This window comes from Molossus molossus, unplaced genomic scaffold (assembly GCF_014108415.1).
Source record: "Molossus molossus isolate mMolMol1 unplaced genomic scaffold, mMolMol1.p scaffold_m16_p_19, whole genome shotgun sequence".
NCBI lineage: Eukaryota > Metazoa > Chordata > Mammalia > Chiroptera > Molossidae > Molossus > Molossus molossus.
Window position 1 is genome coordinate 37,758,039 of NW_023425354.1, and position 15,894 is coordinate 37,773,932.

Genomic DNA, 15,894 nt, shown 5'->3' on the forward strand with positions numbered 1-15,894 from the left:
AGTTCTGGGAATATATCCGGAGAAACCTGAAACACTGATTCGAAAGAACATATGCACCCTGTGTTCAATGCAGCACTATTTACAATAGCCAAGATTTGGAAGCAGCCCAAGCGTTCATCAGTAGATGAGTGGATAAAAAAGCTGTGGTACATCTGCACAATGGAATACTACTCAGCTGTAAAAAAGATGGAAATCTTATCTTTTGCAACAGTATTTATTTGCTAAGTGAAATAAGCTAGTAAGAGAAAGACAAATACCACATGATTTTACTTGTATATAGAATCTAATGAACAAAATAAACTAGCAAACAAAACAGAAACACACTCAGATACAGAGAACAGACTGACAGCTGTCAGAAGGGAAGGGGTTTGTGGGGCTGGGTGAAAAAGGTAAAGGGATTAAGCAAAACAACCCAAACATAAACAAACTAATAGACACAGACAACAGTATGGTAATTACCAGAGGGTAAGGGGGTGGGGAGAGGTAGGGTAAAGGGGGGAGAAAAGGTGATGGAGGGAGACTTGACTTGGGGTGGTGAACACACAGTACAATATACAGATGATGTATTATAGAATTGTACACCTGAAACCTATATAATTGTATTAACCAATGTCTAATAAATTCAATTAAAAAAAACACCACCAAAATTCACACAAGAAGAAAGAGGTGATTCGAATTGTACCATAATAATTAAAGAAATCAAGTTCACAGTTAAAATCTTTCTAACACAGAAAACTTCAGGCCCAACTAGTTTCACCAAACATTTAAGAAAGACATACATAAATTCTACACAATCTCTTCCAGAAAATAGAAGTGGGGAAACACTTCTCAACTCATTTACTGTGGCATCAACCACTGTGATACTAAAACCAGACAAGAGCAGTATAAGAAAACTACAGCCCACATCCCTCATCAGCACAGACACAGTGGTCCTGAAGAAAACATTAGAATATATATACACAACACAACAGGGCCGCGGCCACGTGGGATTTATCCACCAAGTCCGATCCCACATTTGAAAATCAGCTGATGTGATCTAAAGATGACTGACAAAGAAAAACCACGGTCCTCTCAACAGATGCAGACAGAGCTAACGACAACATTCAACACCAATTCACGATAAAAACTGCAGCCAACTCGGAGGAGGACTTCCTTACCCTAGAGAAATGAAAACTTCCGCACACAGAAATACTGTCACAAAGGCCTCTAACAGCATTCTACATACTCGCCCCAACCTCGCACATGTCCCCCGACAGGTGAGTGGATAGGCAAACTGTCCGGTAAGAAAAGGAAACAGCTATTGATACCAAGCAAATGAATGAATCGCAAAAGCATTGCGCCCCGTGAAAGAAACCCGTCAGGAGCATCACAATGTGGAAAGGCACAGCTGTTAAGGCCGGGCGGGGACAGATCAGTGGCTGCCAAGGGCAGGGGTGGGAGGGGAGTCTGAATACGAAGGGGCAGCATGGGGGAATCTGGGGGGTGAACTGCTCTGCACCCGGATGAAGGGGGTGGCTCCAGGAATCTAAGCACATGTTAACACTCGTGGACTCGCACGCCCCTCCCCCACATACCTGAATTTTATTATCGATGCAGCTAACATGTGTTTAACCCAGGGGAGCTGCACACACAGTGTGGCTGGCTGGCAACACTGCACCATATTCCCCCAGCTCCAATGGGCCGAAGCTGAGGTGCAGCCGACCCTTCAGACAGGCGTGTGCTCTGTTCCCCGGTTCACTCGGTGACCCCGTCCGCCTGCCCCCGCATCTGCTGCTTCACTTGCTGGAGCCCTTGGCCATCTGAGTGGCAAGCCCTGCTACCCTGGGCAGTAACAGGCTTCCCTGGGCGCCTGAGGTTTCCTGCACCTGCCACAGGAGCGCCAGGGCGTGGCCTGGGTGGGGCAGAGCCCGTGAGACTCGGGAGGAAGAGACAGCGCAATGGAAGGCAGGGGGTGGGCTCTGGAGTCAGGTTTCCTGAGACTCGCTGAGGCAGGCTGGGAAGTGCTTTCAGGACCCCAGTTCTGGTGGGAGCTGCTCAGCCCTGGGCCGTCCCCTGCCCCAGACCATCAGTCAAAGCCCAGGCCACCTGCAGAGCCTGGACTACCTGTGGGGAGGGGCCCTGCAGGGGGCCTGGCAGCTGCTGGAGCTGAGAGCCCCTGTGCTCAAGGGCACCAGCCTGGGGGCCCTAAGCTCAAGGGACATCCATGGGGACAGTGGAGCATGAACCTGGACCGGGGCGTCACGAATCCAGGACTAGCTGGACAGTCTTCCCCTGGAAGGGGCGGGAAGAGAGGGCCGGCAGGCGGCAAAGCAGAGCAGCGGACGGAGGGAGGGGATCCCTGCTGAGCGAGGGGTCTGCGTGGCTGGAGGCAGGGAGGGAGTGGAAAAGGGGTGTCACCAAGGTGTGAGGCCAGAGAGAGGACAGGGTCTGAAGGGCAAGGGCTTGGGGGCCATGGCGAGATGCCGCGCTCTTTCTGGAAGGTCTGGACGGCAGAGCTGACACCGCGGCCCACCAGGCTCGCTAGCTCACAGGTGCGGAGCTCTCCCGGAGTCAGGGTCACTGCGAGCACTCACCGGGCACTCCTTCCTCCGCGCGACAGGCCGTGGGACGGCCCACCTCACAGCCCCAGACCGCCTGGCCTCCTCCCACAGCAGGGGGTGGCACTCAGATCCCCACCCCTGCTCTGTGGGCCCCTCCTCCTGGGGCCTCAGAGCTGCTGCTTTATCCACTTGCCCGGGCAGCCCAGCTGCCAGATGTCGACATCAGGACACACAATGGGGCCTGTATTCTACCTCCACCCCCACCCCAGGGACAAAGGGCACAGAGGTGGGGAGGAGGCAGCCACTGACCTCGAAGGGTTGTGGGAGGGGAGGAGGGAGGCAGGTAAGAGTTCCAGTGAAACCAGCTGGGACAAGGGTTCCGGAGTGGGTCCTGCTGGTCCCTGCGAGGGTGCAGGGGGCCCAGGCCCACCAGCCCCTTCCAGAGGCCTGCTCTCCCCCTGTAAAGGGTTGTCCCATGGAGTCAGTCAGACTAACCCTGAGCAGACCCCAGGTGGATGGGGAAGAGTGTGACATTAGGAGTCACAAGCCAGGGGCTCAGGGTCAGCTTTGGAATTTGTGGGGCGCAGTGCGAAATGGAAATGCTGGGTTTCTGTTCAAAAATGACTCAGAATTTCCAGGGAGGGACCACAGAGCACTGAGCCCGGTGTGACAGCATGGGCCACATGCCGGTAAGGCTGGCTCTGCCCGGGCATCAGCACTACTCACAGTGCGACCTCAGGCAGGTTGCACCTCCTCTCTGCCATTATCTGTGCTGCACTCCTGACCAGCTCACAGGACCCCAGATCAGAGACTGGCTGAGTAAAGGATGTCATGAACTGTGCAGTGCCATGGAGGTGTCCCCTACAAAGGTGCATGAAGAGGGACCTGAGGGGGAGCCTCCACCATGGCAGGAGCGGGCAGAGGGCTACCAGCTGGCTGCAGGGCTGTCTCGGGTGGTAGAGGTGATAAGTAGAGTGGGTGCCAAGCCCTTTTGCAGTCTCAGGGATGCTGGGCTTCTGCGACCCTCGGTGCAGTCCCCAGCCATCAGTGAATTTACTGAGTGGTCTTAGGGAGACCCTTCCTCACTTGGAAAATGAGTGTTAGATGATAATAATATTAAAGGTACTGTTTTCCCTGTCCCCCTTGGAGCAGGGCAGCCCTGGTGTTGCTGAGATGCCTACCTCCTGTCTGACCAGGTGCCTTTAAGCACCTCAGCCCTAGAACATGAGTCCTGATTGGACCAAGCCAGTCAGATGGGCTCATCCCCCTTGCCAGTGATTGGGTTAGGCAAAAATATGCTATACATTTCTGACCAATGAGACCTGAGGAAACATCTGTAGGAGGCTTCTAGAAGAGTTTTCTTTAATGATGGGGGTGGGGGGAGAGGCCATCCACAGGAAGTGCTCCCTCCCTCCTTGCCCTCAGGGAAAGTGGACACCATCTTGGGCCTACTCGGGGAAACTGAGGAAGGGGGTTGGGTCCCGGATGATGCCTCTGAGCCCCTGAAGGAACCAGCCCTGGAGGTGCCTCACTTTGAGCCTGTGTGTTGTGAGAAAGACTACATCTCCCTCCCCATGGAAACCATTTCATTGGCTCCTGGCTCTCGGGCTGGGGGCCCCTAGCTGATGAAGGACTCTCCAGAGTGCAGGCTACCAGGTGCTGGGAGGGCGGCCTCCTGAGCCCAGAGCTCAGTGTTCAACGAAGAAGGCCATGCGGCCAGGGTGGCCAGCCATACAGTACCCAGGCCACCACCTCCTAGGCTGGAAATGCCTTCCTGTATGAGACCCCATCATGTCCCAGTGTCATCAAAAGCGTCCCCCCTCACTCACAGCCTGTGCTGCTGCTGACCAGAATCCCGGGGCCACCTAAGAGGGCTTTGTTGGTCATCTGAACAGGAATGAAGGACAGAAGCCTGGGTGGTCTCTGAGGTAGACTGGCCTAGGCATCTGTCCATCCATCTGTCCACCTGTCTGTTCCTTCAGGAAATGTTTCCTTAGCTCCTCAGCCAGACTGCCCTGTGGGGGCACAGCTCCAACGAAGCTCCCGGGGAAGGGACAGATGTCCTGCCATATTTTTAGTGAAGCAAAAATAGCTTAGGGAACAGCATAAAAGTAGGTAGGTGACTGTTAATACTGTCACACGCCCAGGGGCAGTACAACGTCACTCTGGAAGTGGATAGAGCTGGGCTCGAATCCCATCTCTTCCTTTACTAGCTGTGTGACCAAGAGTGACTGACTCAGCCTCTCTGAGCAGTAACATCTGCCCCATGGAATGTTAGGATTTAACCAGAAAGACATCAAGACAGCCTGGAACCCGGCACGGAGGGAACTCCAGATAAATGAGTGTGTTGTTGGTTAACAGGCAGCCCATGCAAGGAGCTGAGACAGGTTATCTCCATATGCTGGGTTAGCCAGTCCTGCCTCTTCTTTCTACATGCAACTGGTTGAATTGAAAAAAATTACATTGGATCATTTTTAAACTCAAGGGAATAAAACAATAAAGCTCTTTTGTATTCTTTAAAAATTACTCATACATGTTTGATATGTATGAGGTTTGATAAGACAGACTCCACCGTAAAGCACCAGGGTTACCTGGAAGGAGCCACTCAGAACCCTGGCAGTGGGGGTCCAGAGGAAACGGGTTTGGAGACCTGCTCCCGCGAGAACCCGGTGCTGCTGGTCCCTGGGCCACACTGGGAGGCGTCCAAGGACCTTCCAGGATTCTGAAGCAGGGGTCCCAGAGCGAGTCCAACCTGTATACGCCACTTGGGACGCTGGGGTGGGCCCAAGGACAGGTGGGCTAACCCTTCTGATGAAGGTGGGTGGTGAAGCCAAGGCTGTCCTGCCTCTGGGGGAGTTTTCCTGGCCATGGGGACAGGGACGGGGCTCACCTCGCCAGGGGAGGGGCACTGCCCTGGGACATCACTTCTGGGGGAGGCGCAGCGCTCAGGGTGCCATGGAGGGGGCGCCTTTCATCTGCCACTGGTCCTGGCCCCTGTGTCAGGCCTTGGCTTGGCATCTGTGATCCTCAGAGTAGTTTGAAGGGTGCTACGCTTTGGTTGCTTTGGTTGGTTTGGGGCCCATTATTTACTGTCAAATGGGACTGTTTGCTCATCAAAGGGCAGTGCTGGCCTGCGGGAGTTAGGGGCCCAGCCCCTCACCAGTGCTCCTTCCAGGCCTGGTCCCTGGACCCCGCCTCGCCATCCACTCCTCCCCCATTCTCCAAACTGGCCTAGCTCTGGTTCTGATCACCCCACTGTGGAATCTCTGGATCAGGGTGAGGAGAAAAGCAGCCTCACTACAAACGTGCCACGAACCTCTAGACAACCCCAACCTCTGTGTTCAGACTCTTCCTGTGGGGACCGAAGGAGACTGTGGATCTGAGAGCTCTTGGCAAAAAGTAAATGTGCAGGCGGTCTCCTGGCCCACTCCCATGCCAGGCGGCGCCTGCCCCCACCCGGGAAGGAGAGACACCTGGGGAAGCTCCCTGGGTCCTCCTGGCACCACGCGGCTTAGGGAGTGCAGGAGGGGCTGACCGGCCCTCCTCGAGCTCCGGCCCTGAGCGCCCGGCGGACGATGGGCGCGAGGGCTGCCACGTCTCCGGCTTTCTCGTCCCTATGTCCTCTCTGCTGCACCTGTCCCCCTCTTTGGGAAGCAGCCCCCCACTCCCAGCGGTGGCCGTGCAAAGCACCCAGGAAATTCCTTAGGGCCAGTGGAGGTGGGGAGAGCTTCCAGTCCGTTCATCGGAGGGAGCTCTTCCCAAAGGCAAATTCCTTCTCCAGCACGCACAGCAGTAAAGAAAAGGCAAGAGGCCTGGCCTGTTTATTTATAATTTGTACCTCACCCCAAAGGAAGTAGATAGAGGCCGGGGGTCGAGGGAAGAGGACCAATGTAAGAGGGTCCCTGGCACGGGAGGAACTAGGGCTGTGGCACCTCATTTACCCTCACGCCAGCCCCTGAAGGGAGGGTTCTTGGCTTCACTTTCTAGACCAGGAACCAAGGCCCGGGAGTCAGGCGTGCAGGGGTCTTCCCGTGCGGTGGGTGGCCAGTGAGCTGCTAGCCTTTGTGGCCTCTAGGCAGAGGGACAGGGCGATTCCCACCCTGGTCGTCCCACCCGGGCTCTGCAGAGTTCAGTCAGTGTGGACCCTGGAATCTGCATTTCCAACGGTCTCCCCTGGAGAATCTGGTGATGAGATGTGGCAGAGAAATCCCAGTTGAGTGGTGGGTGTCCTCACACAGGCAGGGCCCTGGGGGCTTGGGCTTCCAGCCTGGCATATGCCCTCGGAGGCTGGCAAGAGGGTGGTTAGATGGCTGCGAGGGGGACATAGTCCAGCAGCAGCAGCAGCTGCAGTGAAAACATAGGGGCTTGGCCATCACGCCCTCCAGGGCGACAGCCGGCAGTGGTGTGATGGGTCCCCATCAGCTCCCTCACTGGGCTGAGAGCTCCTGGAGTAATAGCAACAATAATGATGATGACAATGAAGCAGCCACCAGGAACACTTATGAGCAGTTCCTCAGAGCCAGGCATTACCCTAAGACCTTTACAGATATTGGTCCTTCTGCACTTTATACGCCTATGAAGTAGTTTCTATTATTATCCCCATTTTATAGATGAGGAAAGCGAGGCACAGAGAGCTCAAGGACTTGGGAGAAGTGATGGAGCCAGAGCTCAACCTGCAAGCGCCCGCGCTCTGCTCTGCTCTGCGATGCCACCTCTTGCCCTTTACTCCCGTGTGTGCAGCGGCAGACACGGCGCCTGTCACGGCAGGTGCTCACGCGTTCCTCCCCCATCCGCACCAACAACCTGGGGCCACAGCGGCGGCAGCAGTGGGGACGTCAGCGGCATTCGGCAACCAGTGCCATACTTCACTTCCTCTTCTAACTGTCCCACGAGCTACAGAGTCCAGAGAAACAACCCCCCTGTGCAAAGGGCTTAGGATGCACAGGCTCTGTGCTAGGTGGTTCGCCTCACTCTCATTCCACACCCACCACACCCTGTGAGACAGCATTACTGCCTCCCCCTTTCCCAGATGCGCTCAAAGGAGGAAAGAGACCCATCCCAGGTCACAGAACCAGTGAGTCGGAAAGCTGGGAGTTGACTTCTGATCTATCCCGCCCCAGAACCTGAGTCCTTGGCCACGAAGCCCTCCTGTCCCCCAAATCTTCATCTGAATGGCCTAGAGAGGCAGAGAGGGACTTGCTTACAAATCATGTGATCTCAGGGCAGAGCTCAGGAGGAGCTGGGGCTCCTGGTTTCTGGGGTGGTCCCCTTGCGCCTCATTTATTCACTCAGTTGTTCAAGTAACATTTACTGTGCTTTTGTGTGTACCACACTCTGTGCCGGGTGTTGGGGGCCCAGCAGTGCAAGAACCCAGCTCCTGTCCTCAGTCTTTCTGCTGGGAGAACCACAGAAATGAGCACCCCTCCCTGCTCCTCCCGGGCAGGGTGAGGGTCTTCCTGGGCGGAGACCGGCTCGTCCCACATCTGTTGTTCCTCTTTGCCCACATCAGGTTGCCCCTCATCTGGCGGGTGCACCCTGACTTTCCTTTGGGGATTGACCCTCCCCATTCCAGGTAGTGTGGGTGGCCAGCCTCTGGGGAAGGCACCTGACCAGCACTGGCCACTCAGAGAGTGCCCCCTCCCAGCATAATTCTTTGTATCAGCTGGGAAAATAGCAAACACCATTAATATATTTAATAGATGTTGGGAAGATATTGGGTACAATTTACCCAATTGTATGGTCTTGAATAAAACTTAAAAAAAAAAAGAGAATGGGGCAAGGAGGGGTGGTCTTTATTAACATGTTAAAGATTATGCATATAAACCCAGGTACCAATATTATATTACACAATAGTAGGCAAGAGTCACTCCATCGAAAAAATGAGAAGAAAAGAATGATGGGATCCTGCCTCTGCCAGCCCCACCAAGCCTTATACCTACTGGTTCTGTCAACTAGTCCAAGACCAGAGCAGAGGGCAGGGCACAACCACAGCCCACCCACTGCTTCGACTACCCAACACAGCTTCATGGTCGTCCATGCTCAGGAAGTTTCAGCCTGTCTACCCCCTGCTGCACTGCTTCAGCCTTTGGAGGCTGGAGTTTACCCCTGATCCACAGCCAAGACACCTGACTACCTCTTGCCAGTCCCTTCCCTCTACATTAGACCACCTTCCTCAGCAACACCAGCCTCAGCCTCTCTAGGACTCACCACTGCCTTTGGAACACCGTCTGTGAGACCATCCAGGGCAACCACAGTCCAGGCACCTACCCCAGCCTGTTTTCCTTGACTTGCAACTGGGCCACGTGGCCACCATCCCAGCATGCCTCACTCCCAAGCTCTGCAATGGGGACATCGCCCACCCCTGTGCTGACTCTTTCTAGAAACGCTGGTGAGTCCCATCTCAGAAGGAAAAGTATAGACTGATCAATACAGGAAAAGAAAACATAATGAAATTATTACTTTGAAGAGGATATGACTGCTTACTTTGAAAAATCCAAAGAAATCAACCAGAAATTACTAGACATAATAAATGAGTTCATACCGGTGGCTCGATATGAGATAAATGTACAAAAATCGATTGCATTCTTATATGCTAGTGACATGCAGCTAGAAAAAAATAAAATGGAAAAAAGTATTTCATCCTCAGTAGTAACAAAACACATTAAATAGTAAACATTAATTTAACCTAATTGTAAGACATTTATTTTTAATGTTAATATTTTGCTTTTATCTGGAGAATTAAGTATATAATAGAAAGCGATACTCTCTAATTTAATAAACTTAATGCAATACAATGAAAGACCTTGAAAATGTGTTACATACCTAAAAATCCATAAATGGTGAAGAATATCAGAAAGCTTTTAAAAAAGGTAGTGGTGATTGGTTTGTCTCAATATAAAAATATATTACACCAAGTAACAATGACCACAATTTTATAATGTGGCTTTAAAAACAAAACAAAAAAATCTTTGAGCATCAAGAATACTGATGGTAGTAGATTATCACACACTGGAAAGAATCTATTGGTCCATATTGATGCTCAGAAAAGGGATCAAGGAAGGATCTTTACAGAGCAATGTTCTATCTCTAGAGAAAAAAAGATGAGAGAATTAGAAAAATCGCCATTTGGCAACCACCAATGTAATTGATGCAGGCAGAGAGCATGAATGGAGGCTAAAACCACTGTGTGAAAAGCTAGTGGAGAAAAATATTTGCACTGTCTCAAGTACCACCCCACAGATTACTTATTAATCATAAAGAAGAAAAAGTACCATGATATGGAAGAGCTCAAGCAGACACTACTGTAACCAACAAATCAAACTCAGCATCACCAATAGAGGGACAAGATGACATCTCATGACCCCACTGATGCCCTGGGACGTACACACCCACCTCTCCTTGTCAAAAATGAGAGGCAAAACTCAGGCGGACTTGGGTCTCGGGCAGCGCAGCACAGCTGGGCCGGACCGGGCAGAAAACGGCAATGTTATGGAAGCGGGAGAAAATCAGAGTGTTTTCATTTCCAAGAGGTGAAACAGGCATGTGACAAACCAGGTGCAGCAGGTGACCACTGACTGGATTCTGGATCAAAACAAGGAGTGAGGAAGGACATTTTGAGGACAACTGGTGAGATCTGTGGCCTGAATATGAGATGTGATTGAATAAATATCCGTCTCCGGTGTGATGACACTGGTTTCAGCTGGGGACTGTCCTTGCTCCTACACTCTGAAGTGCTGGTGGGGGAAAGGTCAGGATGTCTTACTGAAAATGTGCCCGCAAAACAACACCGAGGAAAATAGATGACAAGCAAGTTGAGGGGAAGAAAAATCAAACGTGGTCAATGCTAACCGTGAATCTGAGAAGAGTATCTGGGTGTTCCTCATATTCTTCTCCCAACTTTTCTGTTTGAATATTTTCAAAATAGTGAGAGAGAAAAAAAACAATGGAATTCAGTTCTAGTTTAGAAATAAATTCAAATTATTAATAGAACTGAATATTGGATACGCCTTATAATAAATTCCAAATAGGCAAAACTTAAATATTTTTACAGATGGAGAGCTTTAAACAAGATAGTTTGTTTATTCTTGCTAGAGACAGTGACATAAGTTCCTAACTACTAAAAAAAATGATAAATATAATTAGAAATAAGGCAGGTATGATATAATTGAACAAAACTGTCAAATGTGGGGAAATGTTTGAGTCATAAATGTAATCAAACATAAAAAGAAAAGAAGCAGAGCAAGTAAAAATGACAAAATACTAAAGAAAATAAAAAGAACAGTTTTAAAATACAAAGATTAAAATAAAAACTACCCTTGATAAGTGCTCAAAAGAGGTGGACACAAACATTTATGCAGAAGAAGATACCAAGAATAAATAGCAACGGGAAACGTGCAAAGCCTCATTAGCAATTAAAAATGAAAATTTAAACAAGTTTAAAATGAAATTATATACCCAATAAACTTTGTGTTGATAGGGAAACAGGGCATCATGAAATGGGCGCCCTCCCCGGGTGGGGTCTGCTACGGGACAGGCCAGGTTGGAGACAGGGAGGGAGAGAGACAGGGAGAAACAAAGGGACCATTGGGTGGCCCCAGAAAGGGTGGGCAGAAGCCAAACGTCTCTGGCCAGATGAGTGACCAAGCAGGCTCTTGATCCCACCCGCTCGGCATCTAGGAGGTGGCAGCAGGTGTCTCCTGGCAGTGCCCCCTGTGGGTCAGGAGTTTTAAAAAGCCCACACCACAGCCACTCCTCTGGCTGGCTGCTGGGCTGGGAACAGAGCCCAGGCAGGCTGGAACCCAGGGCACAGTGCAGCCCAGCGTGGAGGGCAGGTGGAAGGCTTGGGGTGCCCAGGACTCACCCGTCAAGTCCCCTGGCCGCTCCATCTGGTCACCCCTGCCTCATCAGCCCTGCCCCCCTCACCTGCAGTCCCCCTGAGGTCTCTCCTCTGGCCCAGCTGTCCTTCCCTCGGCCCGGGGCCCTGCTCAGGACCCGGCCCAGCATCACCTCTGGAAACTTTCCCATTTTCCGGGCAGTGACTCTGCTGTCTTCGCACCCCAACGGCACCTGTCCTGTCAGGTGTTAACCGAGATTTCAGAAAAGCCCGCTCCCCAGAGTGGTGAGCTCCCTCGGGGGAGGAATCCCCCCATCCTCCTGTGCACCCTCTAGCACCAAACATGACACAGAGCAGGTGCTCAAAAATACCTGTACAGTAAAGGAATACAAATGGACAGCGCCCCCGGAAAACCCAGAATTAGTGCTAATGGTCATATTAACAACTATTTATAGCACTTCCTATGTGTCACCCATGTTGCTAATATTATCCTCACTTTGAAAGAGGCAGAGCCAGGTCTCAAACATGGTGTCCCTGAGGCCAGGACCCCGGCTCCCAACCACTCCCCTGGGGCACAGAGAGAAGGTTAAAGTCGCCTGGCCTGACCGAGACACTGGAGGGACATGGAGGGTCAAGGCCAGCTGGGGCCACGGGGCCTCCACGGCTGGGAACAGCCTGAATCTTGGGCCAAGAAGATGGAGAAGCCTGGAGAATGTGGATAGGGTGCAGGCAGAGGGTCCAGTTTGAGTCCAGCCCTGCCCCTGCCCTGCCCGCCTCCCGACTGCAGAGGCTCAGGGAAGGACACTGAGCAGCCAGAGAAATACATGCCTCCTGGGGCTCTTCAACCATCATTTGCACAGGAAGTGGTGGTGGCGCAGAATTCAGGGCACAGTGGCCGGCAGCCTCCCTGCTCTAACACCTCAGCTCCTGCTGGCACCTGCTGCCTCACAGCAGCCATCTTCCCAGTGACACACGCCTGCAGGCAGCCCCCCGCCCCCCAGCAGAGCACAGCCTACTTCTAACTAAGGCTCCTGCCCGGCACTGCCCCCACCTCGAAGCCACACCACCCCAGACGGAGGAAGGCAGATGAAGCCTCGGAACTGAGGTGTCCCCAGGGTCAGAGCTGATCATTCTCCTGCTCTCCTGACCCTCGAAGAACCTGGGGCTCCCAACTGCAGGCAACGAAGGAGGCGGCGTTAGAGCCAGACGGACCTGGGCTTGTACGCAGCTCCTCCATCTACCGTGGGACCCGGCCACCTCTTGGGTTCTCAGGGTTGTTGTGAGAATGAACGGGAGTAAGAAGAAGGAAGACAGTCGGCACACATCATTCCCTCATCCCCTCTGTCCACAGCAAGTCACAAGCGGCTGCGGGAAGCTGGCCATCGAGCAGGGAGGCCCGTGCCTGGTCAAGTACAGGGTGGCGGGCAGGGCTCGCGTGCACTCCGAGGGTCAGAACCAGCAGGACCCCGGCATGGGCGTGAGGAAGGTGAGCGCAAGTGACACCAACAGGCACTCTGCTGGGTCTTTCTATTTTCTCTTCAGTCCCACACACAGGGGCTATGGTGCCCATTTTACAGATAAGGAAACTGAGGTCTATTCATCCTAAGCACGTTTTAAATCATCTGGGCTCTCTGTTCTTCCAGCAAGGCCTCAGCCCTCACCAGACCCAATGGCCTATGTGGGAAGTGAGCAATCGTAGACTCCAGTGAGGGTGGGTATGTGCTGGGGTCCCGCTGCCCATCCAGAACTCATCTGAGCCAGTCACACAGTCCCAGCTCCTGAGCCCTGCATAAGGTTACCATCTGACTCCAGCCAGCCCTCACCCTCCTGCCCTTCCTCCACCTGCACCACACAGAGACACCTGTCACTCCCTGAAAATGCCAGTCCCCACCCCTGGATCTGTGCTTGGGCCGTGTGCTTGGTAGATAATCAGTAAATGTTGGGTGGTGGATAGATGGATGGGGAGGCGGGTGAGCAGGTGGATGAAGAAATGGGTGGGTGGGTAATTAATAGGTGAGTAGATGGGTCAATGAATGGGTTGACTGGTGGATGGACAGACAGGTAGATAGGTGGCTAGGTATATAGATGGATGGATAGGTAGATGACTGGCTGGGTGGGTGGGTGGCTGGATGGATGGATGCATTGTTAAATGGGAAGATAGGTGGTTGGATGGATGGGGAGAGGGAAGAAGCAGCAGATGGGTGTTCTAGGAGACAGACCTTAGCTCACTGTGTGGGAGAGAATTCAGCCAGAGCCTTGTCCAGATGGAACGGCCTTGCCTTGGGTGGCAGGGCTGTTCTAGAGCAACATAAACACTGAATGGACCTCTCTCCCCCTTTCAGTTTTTGTTTGGCTGTAAATCAGCTCTCTGTCTACCCTGTCCAAGTATTGGCCTTGGACTGGGACTTCCTGGGGACAGTACCCCTATAAGCCAATGTGCAATCAATCAGTACTTTTGGAGGAAGCTGGCAGTCTTCTCTGAGTTCTGTGCCACAGCACGAGATGTGGGTTAGATTTGAGGTGTTAGGTCTAAAGGGAACTAGAAATCCTTATCACTATAGTTTGTGCTACAGCTACCAGGAGGCCCACTCTCCTCTTGGGTCACTGGTATAGACACTCCTGGACCCTGAGCTGCTTTGCTCCCTTTGCCTGCAAGAGCACACAGCTGTGGGCAATAGATCCCTGCGCAGCGGTTCCAGGCATGGCGGTGTGCAAGGAATTGGTGCTGTAAGCTAAGGCTCCTGGGATCAGAAGATGCCAGGAGAGGGGGAGACAGTGAGGAACAGAAGGGTGCAGAGCCCATCTCTAACTGGGGGGTGGCTCCAATCAGGATACACAGGAGAGCATTAGCAGTCATGTCAAAAGCAGTTTCAAGCAGTTAATTACGGCTCCAGCCAGTTCTTACTCTGTGCAGAAAGGATGCAAAGGGCAGTTCTCAGACTGAGAGGCTGGGAAGATGGTCAGTCAGCATCCCAGACAGAAGCTGGGTAGGCAGGCGTCTTGGGACAGCATCCACCCTGGTAGATGAGTTGGCCCAAGCCAGCCCAGCTCAGTCCCCAGACCCTCAAACTTCAGCCTGGCTTTTTAAGTGAGCTGAGTCTCACTTTAATCAGGTGCTGTGTGTCTCCCTCATGTAAACTCCCCCGTTGTGGGCAGTGAGGCCTATGCTGGAGGGTAGAAGAGAGGGGAGAAGGAGCCAAGGGCCTGCCAGGAGGATCCCGGCTGAGGTGCCTTATTTAGACTTGTCTATCCAAGTGGAACCACATTTCCACTTGGACACCAGCTGCATCTCAGGTTTCACAGGCCAATGTGCAACTCCTGCCTCCCCGCCCAACCCCCTCCTGCCTCCAAATGTCCTCCCTGTCTCACACTCCTCTTCCAATGGGCTCTGTTATCTACATCCGGCCACTTCTCCACCTGCTCCTGACCCAGCATCTCTCGCCTGGAGGAAGTGACCCCTCCCTATTGCTCTCTCTGCCTCTGCTGCCCACCCCGTCCACTCCCTTCACTCAAGGTTTGCTGTGCTCCAACCCCCAGGACCCCTCCTGCCTCTGCCTGAATCAACCACCCCCAGGGATCTGCAAGGTGGAGCCCCCCTTCATCCCAGGCTCCGCCTGAACGCCCACCTGTGACAGAGGGCCTTCCGTGGCCATTCTAAGGGTTCGTACTTGGTGGTCCTTCCTAGTTCCTGACACGCCCGCCTGGTGTTGTTTTGACTCCTTTGCCTGTCCCTCTGCCCCTCCCCATCAGAATGCAAGCCCCAGGCCGTTCCTGACTCCCAGGCCCAGGGAGCTTTGGCACACAGTAGGTATGCAAAATGTGAAGGGGAAAACATTTTTTAAATCCTGGAAGTGTGGGCTAAGACAACCACCCAATGCCAAAGGTATTTCCATAAGGCTGCTCTATAAACATGTCAGAGCATTCACCAGGCACGGAGAGGGACAGCCGTGCCCCCAGGCTGCCGTTCCGTTTCCAGGCCGCCGGGCATTCCCCTCCACCCTGCCCGGCCTGGTGCACCCGTTCTGTCAACCCCAGCCAGCTGTCAGCCTCCCTTCTGAGCTCAACCCGGTGGGACTGCTCAGGCCTGGGTGGAGGTGGCCCCTGGGTGGGCCGAAGGGGCTACTGCAGCAGGAGGGGGAGCCGCCCCCATACACACTCACTTCAGAGCTGGGATCGAGTCCCTCTCCCAACCCCATACAAATGGACCCATGGCCATGGTGTTCCTGTCTGCACCTGGTCGCCTAGGGTGGGGCGCTTGGGCAGGACCCACCCCAAATCTGCACTGCCCTCTAAGGCAGGGTTGACCAGGGCAGATGGTGGTAAAGCCCCGGGCCCTGGAAGGAGGAGCCTTCCTCAGACATCCACTCCCCACCCGCCAGGTCCCTGGCTCCTGCCCCCGGCCCTGGGAGGCGGGCAAGAGCCCTCCACCAGCCTCTCGGGGCTCTGCCCCTCAGCCAGCCGCCACGGGCTAAGCACTCCCCTCTGCCCTGCTTCCACCACCCCGTTCCCCTTCTTTGCTCC

General features: G+C 53.3%; 1 protein-coding gene across 1 annotated transcript in view; it reads right to left on the reverse strand.

Annotated features, from left to right (window-relative positions):
* Positions 1–1,848, reverse strand: part of RAB11FIP4 (RAB11 family interacting protein 4) — an 83,286-nt gene extending 81,438 nt beyond the window's left edge. The window contains exon 1 of the mRNA XM_036269446.1: positions 1,575–1,848. The gene's annotated coding sequence lies outside the window, so the exon portion shown is untranslated. The remainder of the gene's footprint in view (positions 1–1,574) is intronic.
* Positions 1,849–15,894: the final 14,046 nt, after the last annotated feature.